This window comes from Crinia signifera, chromosome 5 (assembly GCF_055691185.1).
Source record: "Crinia signifera chromosome 5, ASM5569118v1, whole genome shotgun sequence".
NCBI classification, from domain to species: domain Eukaryota; kingdom Metazoa; phylum Chordata; class Amphibia; order Anura; family Myobatrachidae; genus Crinia; species Crinia signifera.
Window position 1 is genome coordinate 209,053,411 of NC_139221.1, and position 14,473 is coordinate 209,067,883.

Genomic DNA, 14,473 nt, shown 5'->3' on the forward strand with positions numbered 1-14,473 from the left:
GGAATCTAGAACAGCTGACTCCTTGTATTCTGTGGCTTCACTCACAATGAATTATGACTTTTTCTTTGTAACTGTAGGTCCCTATGTGTTTTATATACATTGCACCAGTCAAAAGACAAATCTGTTATATGAGATTGAATTGGATAAATTTACTCAGTAAAGAGACCGTTGTGCAGTTAGTTAGGGATGAGTGAGACAATTTATACTACTGAAATAATTTACAAATGTGTCTACATGCTGCTTTGTGCAAATTACGCCAAATAGCCCCATTTGGCGCATCATGGATTTTGCAACTTAGCCATGCCAAGCTTCCTGTCAGAGATATATTCCCAAAATATGTACCTTAGTCACATTGCTAATGCAACAAATGTACACAGTCAAGGTATGCTGATGTGTCTGTTATGTTATTTATTTCTGCGACTAAGGGGTCCATGTACTAAAATGGGAGTTCTATTGAAGTGGGATGTTGCCCATAGTCATTAATTACATTTTATCTATTATCTTCTAGGAAATGCTAAATAAAAAAGAGAATCTGGTTGCTACGGGCAACATCCCATCTTCAATAGAACTCTTGTCATAGTAAATGTACCCCTCTAGTCTCTAATCTGGATACAAGAGACAATAGAGAAAGGGACCTATACATATTAGTAGTTAACACGATGGTTTACATACTAATCTACGCATGCACAGGACTTGTTCACCGCATGTGCAGAACCAGTCCTGCATTCGTGCTTGCGTGCCCAGTCAGCTACAGACTGTTTGATAGGGAAGGGCAGTGCTGGCCAGCATTCTGGTTTTTGGAGGGTGCCAAGGTTTGTGTCTACCTGGCCTTTGTCACAGAGCTGTGGTGATCAATCTGGTTACTCAACCGGCTAATGGTCATGCAGAGTGATCCAATACTGTTGCCAGGGTTTTTGATTAATTTTGAATATACCATGCTTATTTTTCAATTGCCTCTAGTTTTTGGAATATGCATATGTCTTTAATATTTATGAAAACTAAATGAAACAATGTTTAAAATAGTTTAAAATATTTTTTTATTCTGATTAAATTTGATTTGTAAAAATGTTATAAATACAATACATAATTGTTAGGAAGCTATGAGAACCATCTTTTCTTTTGTGTTCTTGTTGCAGGAAATCCCCCGCAGACTCCAACAGTAATCGACCATCATGTGATGATCCCAGCTTCCTTTATATCTTTCTTCCATTACCTGAATATCCTGGTGGAACCGTTCACCCTGTTCTTCGCTTAAATCTCCTAGATTGCATGTGAGAAATTATCTAAATGGCTTTGCAAAAAAATTACTTTAAAACTCTTGTTGACCCCTACTTTGTCGAAACATTTTAGCATGTTGTGGACTAATTCCTGATATTTGTCTGCCTTGTGATTGCCTAAAAATGTTAAATGAGACACATTATACAAATTCCCTCTTTTAATCGAAATGTTTGCCAGATAGTGTATATGTGAAGCAATCGCCTGACTTGTCCAATGCTTTTTTTCCTGTTGATTAAGAGCTCATGAATGATGTTGGTGTCTCCTGTAGCTATAACTTCTCTTAGTATATCTACTTTGCTGCCCAAGAGAAAGTTTATCATATAGTAACAGACCACTTATGCTGAAAATAAGCATTTTATTCTAAGACTTGACTTAAATTTGATATTTGCATACTGTTCTTTAAGTTGTGTGGCCGATAGGAATCAAAGCAAATGTATTCCCATTGTGCAGTAGTACACATTTTAAGCTGCTTTTAGAACTATCCAAGAAGAGCCACCAGTCTTCTGCTCAATATTCTGATAAACCCACCATCTGAGAAATGCAGGAATATTGTTGCAATACACAAGATTGTTACCTTGGCTAAATAATGGCAGTATGGCTTGCTCTCTATTTCAATAAGATGAAAGAGTAACATCTGTTCCATTTCTCCTCTCTATGGGCCAGATTCTCTAAGCTTCAAAAGTGATAAAATGGAGAGTGATAAACAGCCAGCCAATCAGCTCCTACCTGCCATGTCACAGACTGTGTTTGAAAAATATCAGGCAGGAGCTGATTAGCTGGCTGTTTATCACTCTCCATTTTATCACGTTTAAAGCTTAGAGAATCTGGCCCAATATATCACTAGCAGGCTTGGCTGTAGTCTGAGGATGTCCCAGCAGGCTCAGCAGTGCACTGCCATGACTCCTCCCATCGTTACTAATGTGTTACAGCATGTGTCTCAATCATGACTACCAGCTACATTATCAAAAATAGCACGAATTCCTGTTATTGTTAAATGAAGGTAGTTGTTAAAAAAGCAAAATTAATGAGTGTAATTAGAATAAATTTGTAGCTCCAGAAAAGAACCATAGAGGTCTAAAACCATTTGCAATTGTTAATACAGAGCCAGGGTCATCTTAATGGCATTGTGGGCCCTAGGCAAAGCATGGCACTGGGGCCCCTAATAAAGTTACAAAAATCACAACTTCCCATGGTGTCTCTCCACCTGCTATCAGCCATCCAGCAATTAGCATGATTACAGCCAGTAACTGTTTGGCTGGGGTGTGGTATGGGGCTCCGACAGTCGGGATCCCGACAGTCATTAGCACGACGTTGGGATCCCGACTGCCCATAGAGAGCATGGTGAGCACAAAAAAGCCCCTTGCGGGCACGCTGCACTCGCCACGCTGCGGGGACGGTGGCTTGCTACACGAGCCACCTGTTTTATTCTCCCTGTATGGGGGTCATGGACCCCCACGAGGGAAAATAGCGGGTGGCAGTTGGGCACCCGGCTGTCTGCATTTTCACAGTCGGGATCCCGACGTCGGGTAAATGACTGTCGGGATCCCAACTGCGAAGAACGCGTCCGGCACCCGTTTGTCTGCAGGCCGCTAAAGAATGTTTCCCAGCAGCTCTGATTTTGTGTAATTCACAACCAATGCAGGCAGACAGCAATCTCTACCAGCCTTATAAGAAACTCCAGTCACCAGCAAACCAGTTCCCAAAGGCCCTTAGAATTGTGGTTTCCTAGGGCAGCTGCCCAGTAAGCCCATGCATTAAGATGGCCTTGTAGTACCCCTCTTTCTTTCTATAGCACACGCACACACACACACACACACACACACACATACATACATATATCACCCGTCTGTGTAGAACCCCACCTGTATGTGTATGTTATGTTAAATAAGTATTGTTATAAAAGTTATGCAATGATTACATAGGGAGGATAGATATTTCCCCACCGGGGACCCTCATGGTGTGCCAGATTGTATTTTATTAAATGTGCTGCAGTGGTTATTATGTGGTATGGGGGACGCAGCGGGTGTTGCTGAATGTCCCCGCAATAAAGTTAGAGGGCTTGTGGTGGAAGGAAAAAAGCAGCCGCAGGCACGGGACAGAGAAAGCGTTACCCGCGGCAGTTGAATGCTGTGGCGCAGATCCGAGGAGACGGGCAGCCGAGCAGAAGCGCGGCATAGGTGTCCTGAATTAGCGGCGCTGTCTAGTACTTAGCAGTGAGAATGCAACGGAGGTCCTGGCAGGCTGCGGTACCGAGGGGAACGTCCGGCAGCGACTTGGGCAGCGGCTACGACACAGACCCTCCCACGGAGTTGTCATAAGTAGGCGGTGACTCGGAGGAGTGGTCTAGCTTCTCCCTGAGACAGTGAAAACGGGGAGTGGTGAGTGCACATCCTGCCCCTAAGGGAGGTTACAAGGCCCAGTTCCGCCCCCCTCCAGTACACGTCTAACTAACAGCAGCATCCAGCCAGACCAGTGTAAAGGCAAACTGACAGGGATTGCAGATAACGATCTCCCCGCAGTGATACTACAGGGAAGGGATAGAAAACAACTAGAGAAGCCCAGTGGCAGTAGCTAAATCTGCCTTGCCCCTCCATCAACATCTATCCTATTGGAACAGGGCTAAACCCGACCCCCAAGGTCAGGTGACGCCCCTAAAAGTACTTGCAGAGTAAACCCTTCGCTGGAATCTGTCACCAGCTTTCATAGCCATAAGGATCCCACTGCTAGATTAGGAGGGTTAAACCCGACCACTAGGGTCAGGGGACACCCATCTGAAGAGGGATATATCCGGAGAATTAGCCAGAGGGACAGCCTAGCCTGTTAGAAGGCCGAGCAGATAACTAAGGGAAAAATTCACAAAGGTTTACCTATTTCAGCTGCAGCAAATGGTGAATGTTCACTCGTCAACCCAATATCTAGTCTGTGCACAGTGAAACTACTTGAGTATTTCAGTATTTCCAACCGAGTCAGTATACTCGCTAACAGCCACAGTAGAGACTGAGAGAGTAGCCGGATGGTTACAAAGTTGCAATTTGCTCGTCTTAAGGAGGATTGCTATTTACTGTATTCACCCAAGCATAGGAGACTAATGTAAGGTACTTTCGGGCCATATGAGACTTACGTTTGGTTGTGTTGTAGGTACCGCTGAGACGCTATATGATCCATTAAGCTGTAAACATTGGGCAAATATTCTGTAAAGGGAAGAAAAAGGGTTTGTTTAGTAGTTAGAAATAAAATAGCAGAATAGACATTATTGCGCAATAATAATAACGTGACCATACTGTTGCTAGCTTTAGTTGTCTATAATTCTTTCATGGTCACGGAAACGGGTATATTCACTTTTATTATTTTATATATTGTATGGTTATATGCAGGGATGCACCAAATGTGATACTCTGTCAATATATGTACTGTTATGTTACTTACATTTTGTTGAATCCCTTTTCATACAGTTTCAAGGGAAGAGACGAGGTTCCAGTATAATAAAACTTGTTTCTGTTAATTTAAAACTTATTATTGTTGTCAGAGTGAAAGTACTGTTAACCTGTATTAATAAATCCTGCATACTTACCTGAGCACCCACACTGGAACCCAGGTGGGTGCTACATCTGCCTCTTTAATAGGGACTCCTGTGTCTGAAGTGACCCAGGCCCCCTGTATCCTTAATCTGGCTCTGCATTTATACATAAAATTACTTTCTTTCAGTGTACTCTAATGTACATAATGTATAATCGTAACCAAGGTACATTGCTGAATAGTATTGACATTTTTGAGGATGTAATGTATTAGCCACTGCAAGTAGTATGGCCACAGTGTAGGCCAAAGGCTTTATTACAATTGATGCAATGTTATTGGCACTGTGAAAGTAATCTCATGCTTGGCAAACCAAACCTGCCAGAACCATGGAAGTCTTTAGCTTGACAAACCATAAACAAAAATACCCATAACAAGAGTTTCACTTACTGCCTTCCTGGAACACAGCATATGAGCTTAAAATAGTCTTTGCTGCTTCTTCTTACTGCTCTTTGTAAGGCATGCAAATATTTATGTTTGCTCTAGAACAGTGACGTGTGGTGAGATTATTGACAGGGATGGATTGTGAAATGGGTATGATGCAGCCCACACACGCACCGATCCCGGCTTGCGTTGTGGGCTTAACTAGCACACATAGCATCGCATCGTATGCCTTGTGCATATGATGTGCATGCGATGCGATGCTGTGCTAGAAAAAGCTAGTACAAAAAGTATGTGCAGCACATACTTTTGCCGCGGGAGCGCGCACCCCATCGTACAGCATCGCACCGCCCGCATCAGTGCGTGTGTGGCCTCCTGGAGTCCCGCCAGAGCAATGACTAGACAATTTGGTGCCCTGTGCCAGAAAGGGAATTGTTGTGGGCCTATACTGAAAACAGGGAAGGCATGCACCAATATTTTAAGGGTGTGGCTTCATGGGGAAGGGACATGGTCACATAATAGTACCAATAACACTGTAATGCCTCTTACAGATTATGCCATACACTGTAATGGCCATATCACATTATGTCACACACCATAATGCCCATATTACATTATTTCTCACACCATAATGCCCACATCAACTTATGCCCATATCACATTTTATCGCACACTGTAATGCTAATGGCACTATAAAGTCAGTCGGTCTTTTGACTGATGCCATCCCTACAGCCAGGATATCTTTTTTTTTTTATCAAACACATTTTATTGACATGGTCACAGAAATCACAAGCACATTCCAAGGTGACATCTTTACCTTGTTAGACAAAGTGCACCTCGCAGGGTGACCAAATTTTTCTAGAACAAAAACACAAACACAGTAACACTAAGCACAATACAATCCTATAGTGACAATTACGGGATTCGGTGTAATATCTACTGTCACATAGGAAATTAAGAATCTCGAAAATATTGTATTTTGGTTAATAAATGTAACTAAAACTGTCACTGACATCATACATCTAATTCAACTCTATTAAAAGATTGGACAAAGGGGAAACCAAGACAAACAGGACAGGACATTGGGAGAAACAAAAGGGGAAGGGGTATTGAGATATCTATGTCGCAGTATCAAATTCAGAATAAACATTGCAATATACGAATGTGGGGCGAGCAAATCACCTTCTATAGACTCTAACAATTATGTGTATAATACTTATGGGGCGCTGTTGTCTAATCAGATACCAGGATGTATTTTCATACAATCGTAGGATTTGTGTCTGGGTTATGCTAGGCAAAGTCTCTATGTACGGGCCCCACTTTTTGTAGAATTTCGTCACTCCCTGTTCCACATCAGGCACCGTGGTCTGTCTCTCCATATACAAGGTATTGAGTATAATCGTTTTAGTTTCCAAGATGGTAGGTGTCACTTTTTTAATCCAATATTTCATGATCAATTTTTTTGCTATACCCAAAATCACTGTTACAATCGGCAATAGAGACTCCCCCCCCCCCAATCCCAGCCACCCATTACCAACAGCAGGCAAACCTCAGGATTTTTAACCACCTTTAGCTGAAATGTTGAATTTATAAAAGTATTCAACTTGTTCCAGTATGCTGCGATCCTGCCGCACTGCCAAAGATTATGAAAGAAAGTGGCCCTCCTCTGTCCACACTTGACACACGTATCAGGTTCCCCCAGTATCATATGTGCTCTCTGTACCGGCGCCACATATGCTCTATTTAGAACCTTCCAGTGTACCTCCTGTAGGGAGGCCGAGTGGAGGTATTTCAACGTCTGTTGGTAGTGCTTCAGGACCACATTACACTCCGGAATGGAGGGTATCTCAGCCCTCTAGGCCGACATTGCTCTATTCCACTTTTTGTCACCTGAGGTAACCAGTGCTTCTGCATAATAATATCTCAGTCTATATATACTCGTTTGAGCTAGCAACATAATTTTGGCAACCGAGTCAGTCTCCGCACCTTCCAGGCCAGCCGGCGGCTGGGACTGAATCAGAGGTCTGATTTGCAGATACATATAGAAGTGGGTGTGTTTTAATTTATATTTTTCTTTTAGATCTGCAAAGTACCAAAGGTGGCCGCCCGGATCATATACATGTCTGATCGCTGTCAGGCCCGCCTCCCTCCAGACCAAGAACTGGGGGTTATTTATTCCTGGGGTGAATCTAGGGTTACCACAGAATGTGATAAATCAGGAGACCATGGGGGATCTTCCCATTTTTTTGTTAGTGGATACTCATGCCCTGTACGTATCTCTAAATAAAATATTATTATAGATATCTGGTCTGATCAGTTTTTTAGGAGTGTGGAGTAAGGCTAATGAGTAAGGGGTAAACAATGCCTCCTCTAATGCAAGATTAGTGAAAATAGATCTTCCCCAAAACCAGTCTGTGATGTAGCGGAATCCAACCGCCCTACTAAACGTGGTAGTGTCAGGGATGTTAAGACCTCCCTCAGATCTAGGCAATTGCAGCTTAGCATACGCCACTCTCAGCTTTTTATCGGCCCACAGGAATTTCGAAAAAATCTTATCAACTATTGAGCAGTCATGCCTGGAAAGGGACAATGGGAGCATTTGCAATAAGTAAGCTAATTTGGGGAACGCTATACTTTTAATCACTGCTGCACATCCAAACGTAGAAAGCGGAAGAGTGGTCCATCTATAAAGTAGCGCAGAAATTTCCGCTATAACTGGGCGGAAATTTGCTGAGTAGATCTCCGTTAGTGACGGGGGAATGCATACTCCTAAATATTTCATTGTTTGTTTCACCATTGGGAACTGAGACATTGGGGAGTCTCTAGGAGGCCGTCCATTATAGCCTGTGAGTATCATCATCTCAGATTTGGTGGAATTTACTTTGAAGCCAGAGAAGGAGCCAAATCGCTCTATTAAAGATACTATTTCTGGTACAGCAGTATTAGGGTTCGAGGCAAAGAGTAATATATCGTCGGCAAAAAGCGACAGTTTTGCTTCCTCCTTTCCAACCTTAATTCCCGTGTATGCAGTTGATGACCTCAGGGCTATGGCTGGAGATTCACCAGCTGTTTCAATCACCTGAGGCCTTTATAAGCCATGCTCTCCTGGGGATCTGTGCCAGTGATAGCTTTCTGTTTAAGTTCCTGCTGCATGTGCAGGGAACTTCTGTTTGCTCCCAGCCATGCTTCCTGGTCCCTTGTTCCAGTCTCCTGTTTGGATCCCCGGATATATCCTCTGCAGCTCAGCTTCTTGCTTCCCAAGCATTCAGCGCCCATACCCGGTCCCAGGATCTCTTCTGTTCCTGTCCCTGGAGTTCTCTCTATTTGTCCAATCTCCCTAGCCATTCTGTCTGCAGGATTCTCATCTTGTCCCAGGCTGTCCCTGTTCCCATTACCCTTCTTGCCTGTGGGTCACGTAAGTGCTCCTTTGGAGCCTGGTTATTATTTGCTGTCACACCTCAGGCCCGCTGTGGCTGCGCCCCTCCGTGGGTCCATTATTTGGTTATTACATAAGTACCTGTCTTTTCCTCTGCTTTATTTTTGTCTGTTGCCCTAGCTTCTGTCAGGCAGGGGTTGTTCCCTTTTCCCACTGCACCTGGTTTTGGGGAATCATAGTCTCTCAGTGTCTCCATTCCGAGATTCCCTATTTCCCTCATTGTGTCTGCGACTGGGTCGCTTCTCCCCGCTCTTGGCCAGGTGCTGGCAGTCAGGGGTTCTCCCCCAGTTAGGCCCGGTAGTTAGACAGTCCTCTTGTGATACCCCCTGGTGATCGCTTACCCTTTGTCACATCATAACACCTGGCTGCATCGGGGTTAGAGCTGGCGTAACTGGCTCTTTCGAACGCGGCGGCTACAGGCGAAGCCTAGCACTCTGCAGGGGTATTCCATCTGCCCGGGGGACTCAACAGAGTCAGTGTAGGTTTCGCTGTGGCCGTCCTAAACAGCGGTCCCAGCTACGGGCTTACGCCTGATCTCCAGCTCCCTGCCTCCTGCAGCACCACACCAACACCCTCACAACCCTGTCTCCGGACTCCAACGGTGGGTAACCCCCAAATCCATAACAGATATATTGATGATATCTGTATTGTGTGGTCTGGAGACAAAACATCGCTTGAAAATATGTTGTTTAACCTAAACGATAAGGACACCAATACAAAGTTCATTTTTGAATATAGTGATCATCAAGTACACTTTTTGGCTGTCAATATAACCTTAGATCAAAATGAAATCCTTACATCATTGTATCACAAAAAAAGTGGAAAGAAGCACGCTCCTACAGGGAGGTAGCTATCATCCGCCAGCTCTGAAAAAGGGTTTACCCTTTTCCCAGTTTCTGCGCATCTGGCGCATCTCTATGGACCCCCAGGTAGCTGAGACTGAGATGAGTAATCTTATGGTCAGATTCTTGGAGAGGCGCTATAGTAAATCTAGTCTTCTAGAAGCTAAACAAAAAGCCAAAATTGGGACGATCAGGACAGGGTTAGAAACAAAATCATCTTCCCTGTAAATAATGCCACACATTCAGAAGAATTGGTGAATAAGGCCAAATCTTTATGGCCAATGATCAGTTCAGATTCTTCCCTTCAAATTTTCAAGGACAAACAAATCATGCCAGGGTTCCGCAGAGGTAAAAATTTGGGTACTCTTTACCTAGAAGGGCGCCCACGATTTTGATCGTGGGCATCGTTAGGAAAAAAAATCGCGTCGGTCGCATCGCATGCGACCGACGCGATGACCGCGATTTCCCATAGGGAACAATGTTAAATGTCCCAATTGACCCGATTTTCCTGTTCAATGTCCCAATTGACCCGATTTTCCATAGGAAACAATGTTAAATGGCCCACAGAGGCCAAATAGGCACCCTGAAGTGTGAAATGGGCCCCCCAATTGTTAACGCCACCCCACGATCTACGTCAACCCGAAGCGTGGCGAGCGCAGCGGTATGCGTCCTACGACCTTTTCATACCCCCACTATCCACGTCGGCGTGGAGTTGAGAATAGAAAGTGTGGCGAGCGCAGCGAGCAACCGAGCCCGAAGCGTGGCGAGCGCAGCGAGCCCCGCGAGGGGACGCGGACAGCTGTGAAGCCCGCGAGGGGACGCGTATACCTGTGAAGGTCTCCGCGTGCGCTCGCCACGTTCGGGCTCGGTGGCTCGCTGCGCTCGCCACACTTTCTATTCTCAACTCCACGCCGATGTGGATAGTGGGGGTATGAAAAGGTCGTAGGACGCGTACCGCCGCCCCTTGCGGGCTCGCTGCGCTCGCCACGCTTCTGGTTGACGTTGATCGTGGGGTGGCGTTAACAATTGTGGGGGCCCATTTCACACTTCAGGGTGCCTATTTGGCCTCTGTGGGCCATTTAACATTGTTTCCTATGGAAAATCGGGTCAATTGGAACATTGAACAGGAAAATCGGGTCAATTGGGACATTTAACATTGTTCCCTATGGGAAATCGCGGTCATCGCGTCGGTCGCATCGCATGCGATTTTTTAGTACATGCGATGCCCGCGATGGGCGCCCTTCTAGGTAAAGAGTACCAAAATTTGAAACAGTGGTTGGTCCACAACGATATTTCTGGATTTAAAAGCAACCCAGCCCCACACTTTCTCTCCCGCAAACTAGGTAACCATCGTTGCCTGGGATGTACTACTTGCAATGCTCTGGAGGTAGGAAATACGTTCTCTCACCCCTCCTCCGGCAAAAAATACCAAATCAGGTACCCGCTCACTTGTACAAGTACTTATGTTGTCTATTATTTAAAATGCCCATGCGATAAATTATATGTCGGCAAGACCATTCGAATGTTTAAGGAGAGGTTTGCCTTACATAGGTCCAATTTGAGAAAAGCCCTTGAAGGCTCTGCTAACGACCAGCCAGTGGCTCGCCACTGCAAGGAGTTTAACCACCCCATCTCCTCCCTTAGATGTAAAATAATAGACTGGGTCCCACCCTCCATTCGTGGGGGTGACCGCAATAAAATCCTGCTTCGTAAGGAAGCCCAATGGATAGACAGATTACAAACTGTCGCTCCAGGGGGCATGAATGAATTGCTCAGCTTGCGGTGTTTTCTGTAATCTTGCTTAATATTTATATTTAAATCTACAGATTATTGCCAGTTTCAGCTCTAGGACAAGTTGATGCAATACAAATATTTGCTGTATATGGTTGCTGTAAGTTAATAATAATAATAATAATGATATTTATATAGCACTTTTCTCCCAATAGGACTCAAAGTGCTTCACACATTGTCTTTACAGCTCGAAATACAAAACAAGCTTAACAGTAGATGTCAGTGAAATGCTTGAGTAAATAAGTATGTCTTTAGTCTATTTTTAAAGGATTCTATAGTGGGTGCTTCTCGCACTGTGCGAGGAAGAGAGTTCCACAGAGTTGGAGCAGCAAAGTTGAAAGCTCGACCCCCAGATGAATTCAGGGAGATTCTGGGTACTGTTAGTAGTCCTTCTTCAGTGGATCGTAGTAATCGAGTGGGACAGTAAGGGATCAGCAGCTGTTGCAGGTACCTTTGGCCCTGGTCATGTAGGGCCTTGAAAGTGAGTAAGCCAATCTTGAAAACGATTCGCCATTTTACAGGTAGCCAGTGAAGGGCGTAGAGAATGGGAGTTATGTGGCAGGAGCGGGGCTGGTTAGTTAATAGTCTGGCGGCTGCATTTTGTACCAGCTGCAAGCGGTGCAATTCTTTTGCTGGAAGACCCAGGTAGAGAGCATTGCAGTAGTCTAGTCGTGATGATATAAATGCATGTATGACTTTAGGAAGGTCTTCTGAGGGAATTAAATGCTTGATTCTGGCTATGTTTCTCAGATGAAAGAATGAGGATTTGATTGTGGCTGACACCTGATGTTTAAGTGTCAGGCCATTATCCAGGACAACACCAAGATTCCGCACATGATCAGAGTTTTTTAGTGCTGTGCCCCCCAGGTTAAGACCTGTCAGTTGGCTATGCTGCCGTCTTGTCCTGTGATTTATCATCAGGACTTCTGTTTTATCTGGGTTCAGTCTCAGCCAACTGGCACTCATCCACTCCTGGAGCTCAGCAAGGCAGCCATTTAAGGTTGTTATTGTGTTATCGGTGCCTGGAGCAAAGGACAGGTACAGTTGGGTATCATCTGCATAGCAGTGGTAGACCAGGCCATGACGTCTGATTATGTCACCAAGTGGAAGCATGTATACTGCAAAAAGCATGGGAGATAGTATAGAGCCCTGTGGGACACCACAAGACAACGGCACTGGTGGTGAGGAGTATACTCCCGATGCAACTCTCTGTGACCTGCCAGCGAGAAATGATTTGAACCAGCTAAGGACTGTGCCACCCAGGCCACAGAAATTCTTCAGGCGCTCAATTAGAATCCCATGGTCAATGGTGTCAAATGCTGCAGAGAGGTCCAGAAGGATTAGGATTGAACAGTCTCCTCTATCCCTTGCATTTAGAAGATCATTGAGCACACATACCAGAGCTGTTTCTGTGCTATGTCTTCTCCTGAATCCTGACTGGAATGGATCATAAATGTCATGGGTTAACAGGAGGGTCTCTAGTTGAGTTGCAACCACTTTCTCAATAACCTTTCCTAGAAAAGGAAGATTTGATACTGGCCTGTAGTTGGTCATGCAGTCAGGGTCTAAATTAGATTTTTTAAGAAGTGGTCTGACTATTGCTTCCTTTAGTGGTTCGGGAAAAAGCCTGTCTGCAAAGAGCATTGAAATATTTTTGCAAATGCAGGGCCGATTATTTCCATACACCCTAAAAGAAGCTTGGATGGGGCAGGGTCCAGATCACAGGAGGAGGGACGCAACAGTCTGGAAATTCCAGCAATGTATTGTACATCCACTTGGTCAAACATGTCCCATGAAGGCAAGTGTCTTAAACTGGTAGGCTTGGTCTGTTGGAACTCCTTTGGTGTCACTGTGGGGATTCCAGCCCGGATGATAGATACTTTATCTGCAAAGAATTTAGCAAACTCATTGCATCTTGACTGCGAGAGGGTTACATCAGGCTGCAGGCATGCTGGTTTGCAAAGCATCTCCACTGTACGGAAAAGCTGAGCGGGCCTATTTTTTGCTGTCATGATCTCATTTGAAAGGAACACTGTTTTCTTGCGGGTGATTGTTGATTGGTATATTCCAATGTGTTTGATTAGATTTAATTTATCCTCTGCCAGGTTTGTCTTCCTCCATCGTCTTTCAAGTATACGACCCCTTTTCTTGAGATCACGAATACTGTTGTCAAACCAGGGAGCTTGATGGTGTTTGCAGGGTCAAATACGCAATGGGGCTATAGTATCCAGTGCCTCTGTCACAGCCCTGTTAAAAAAATGGACTAGGGAACATGGATCTTTACAGGTCCCCATCACTGCTGAGAGGTTCAAGTTAGCTGCCATGGCCTGAGGAGTCATAGCCCTCCTTGGGCGATATTTGGTCAATTCCATGGGCACAGATCTATTTTGAGGGGTTGCGACTGAGAACCATATTGAGTGGTGGTCTGACCATGTGACTGGGTTTATCTTTAGGTCAGATACTTCTAGTCCAATCTGGAAGACAAGATCAAGAGTGTGGCCACTTTTATGTGTAGCAGAGGGGATGACTTGAGTGAGCCCGAGAGCATTCATTGTGCACATGAGATCTTGGCCAAGGCCAAGTTTTAACCTGTTATGCTTGTCTTTATGTTTATATTTATTCACGTGTTGTTTATTTACTTTTTGGGGACCATAGAAACGATGAGTGCTGGCAAACACGCCTACCGGGGCAGTCAGCTGAGACGCCGCTGCGTGCAGCATCTTGATGACATCAGCCTGATGACCGCCGGGATCGGCGCTGCCGCACGAGTGAGGGGATTATGGTTGGTAAGCTATTTATACTGTCTTTTTTATCACTGTTGTTGTATGTCCTGATGAAAGAGGTATTAGAAACGTTGACCGCAGCCGACATGGTGTAGTCTCCTTATTGTTTGGTGTCAGTCTCTAGAGTGCCGGCCCGGTCTGTATGGACCCGTGTGGAATTATATATATATATATATATATATACATATATATATACATACATACATACATACATACATACAGAGGCGTAACTACAACTTCCTGGGCCCCATAGCAAAATCCTGAAAGGCCACCCCCCCCCCCCCTCGATTGTCACTGCCGCTCGTGGGGGGGGGGGGGCAGAGTGAGAGATAAAGGGTCCTGGGAAACAGAGAGTAGAAAAAGAGAAAGGGAGGAGTGTGAGCAGGAGA

At 44.8% G+C, this 14,473-nt stretch overlaps 1 long non-coding RNA gene across 1 annotated transcript in view; it reads right to left on the reverse strand.

Moving 5' to 3' along the window:
* Positions 1-1,126: 1,126 nt before the first annotated feature.
* The window catches only part of LOC146080816 (uncharacterized), a 61,976-nt gene continuing 48,629 nt past the window's right edge, over positions 1,127-14,473 (reverse strand). Inside the window, exons 3-4 of the long non-coding RNA XR_014474998.1 lie at positions 4,400-4,469; positions 1,127-1,260 (exon numbers count right to left, since the gene is read on the reverse strand). This is a non-coding gene — a long non-coding RNA (uncharacterized LOC146080816). The remainder of the gene's footprint in view (positions 1,261-4,399; positions 4,470-14,473) is intronic.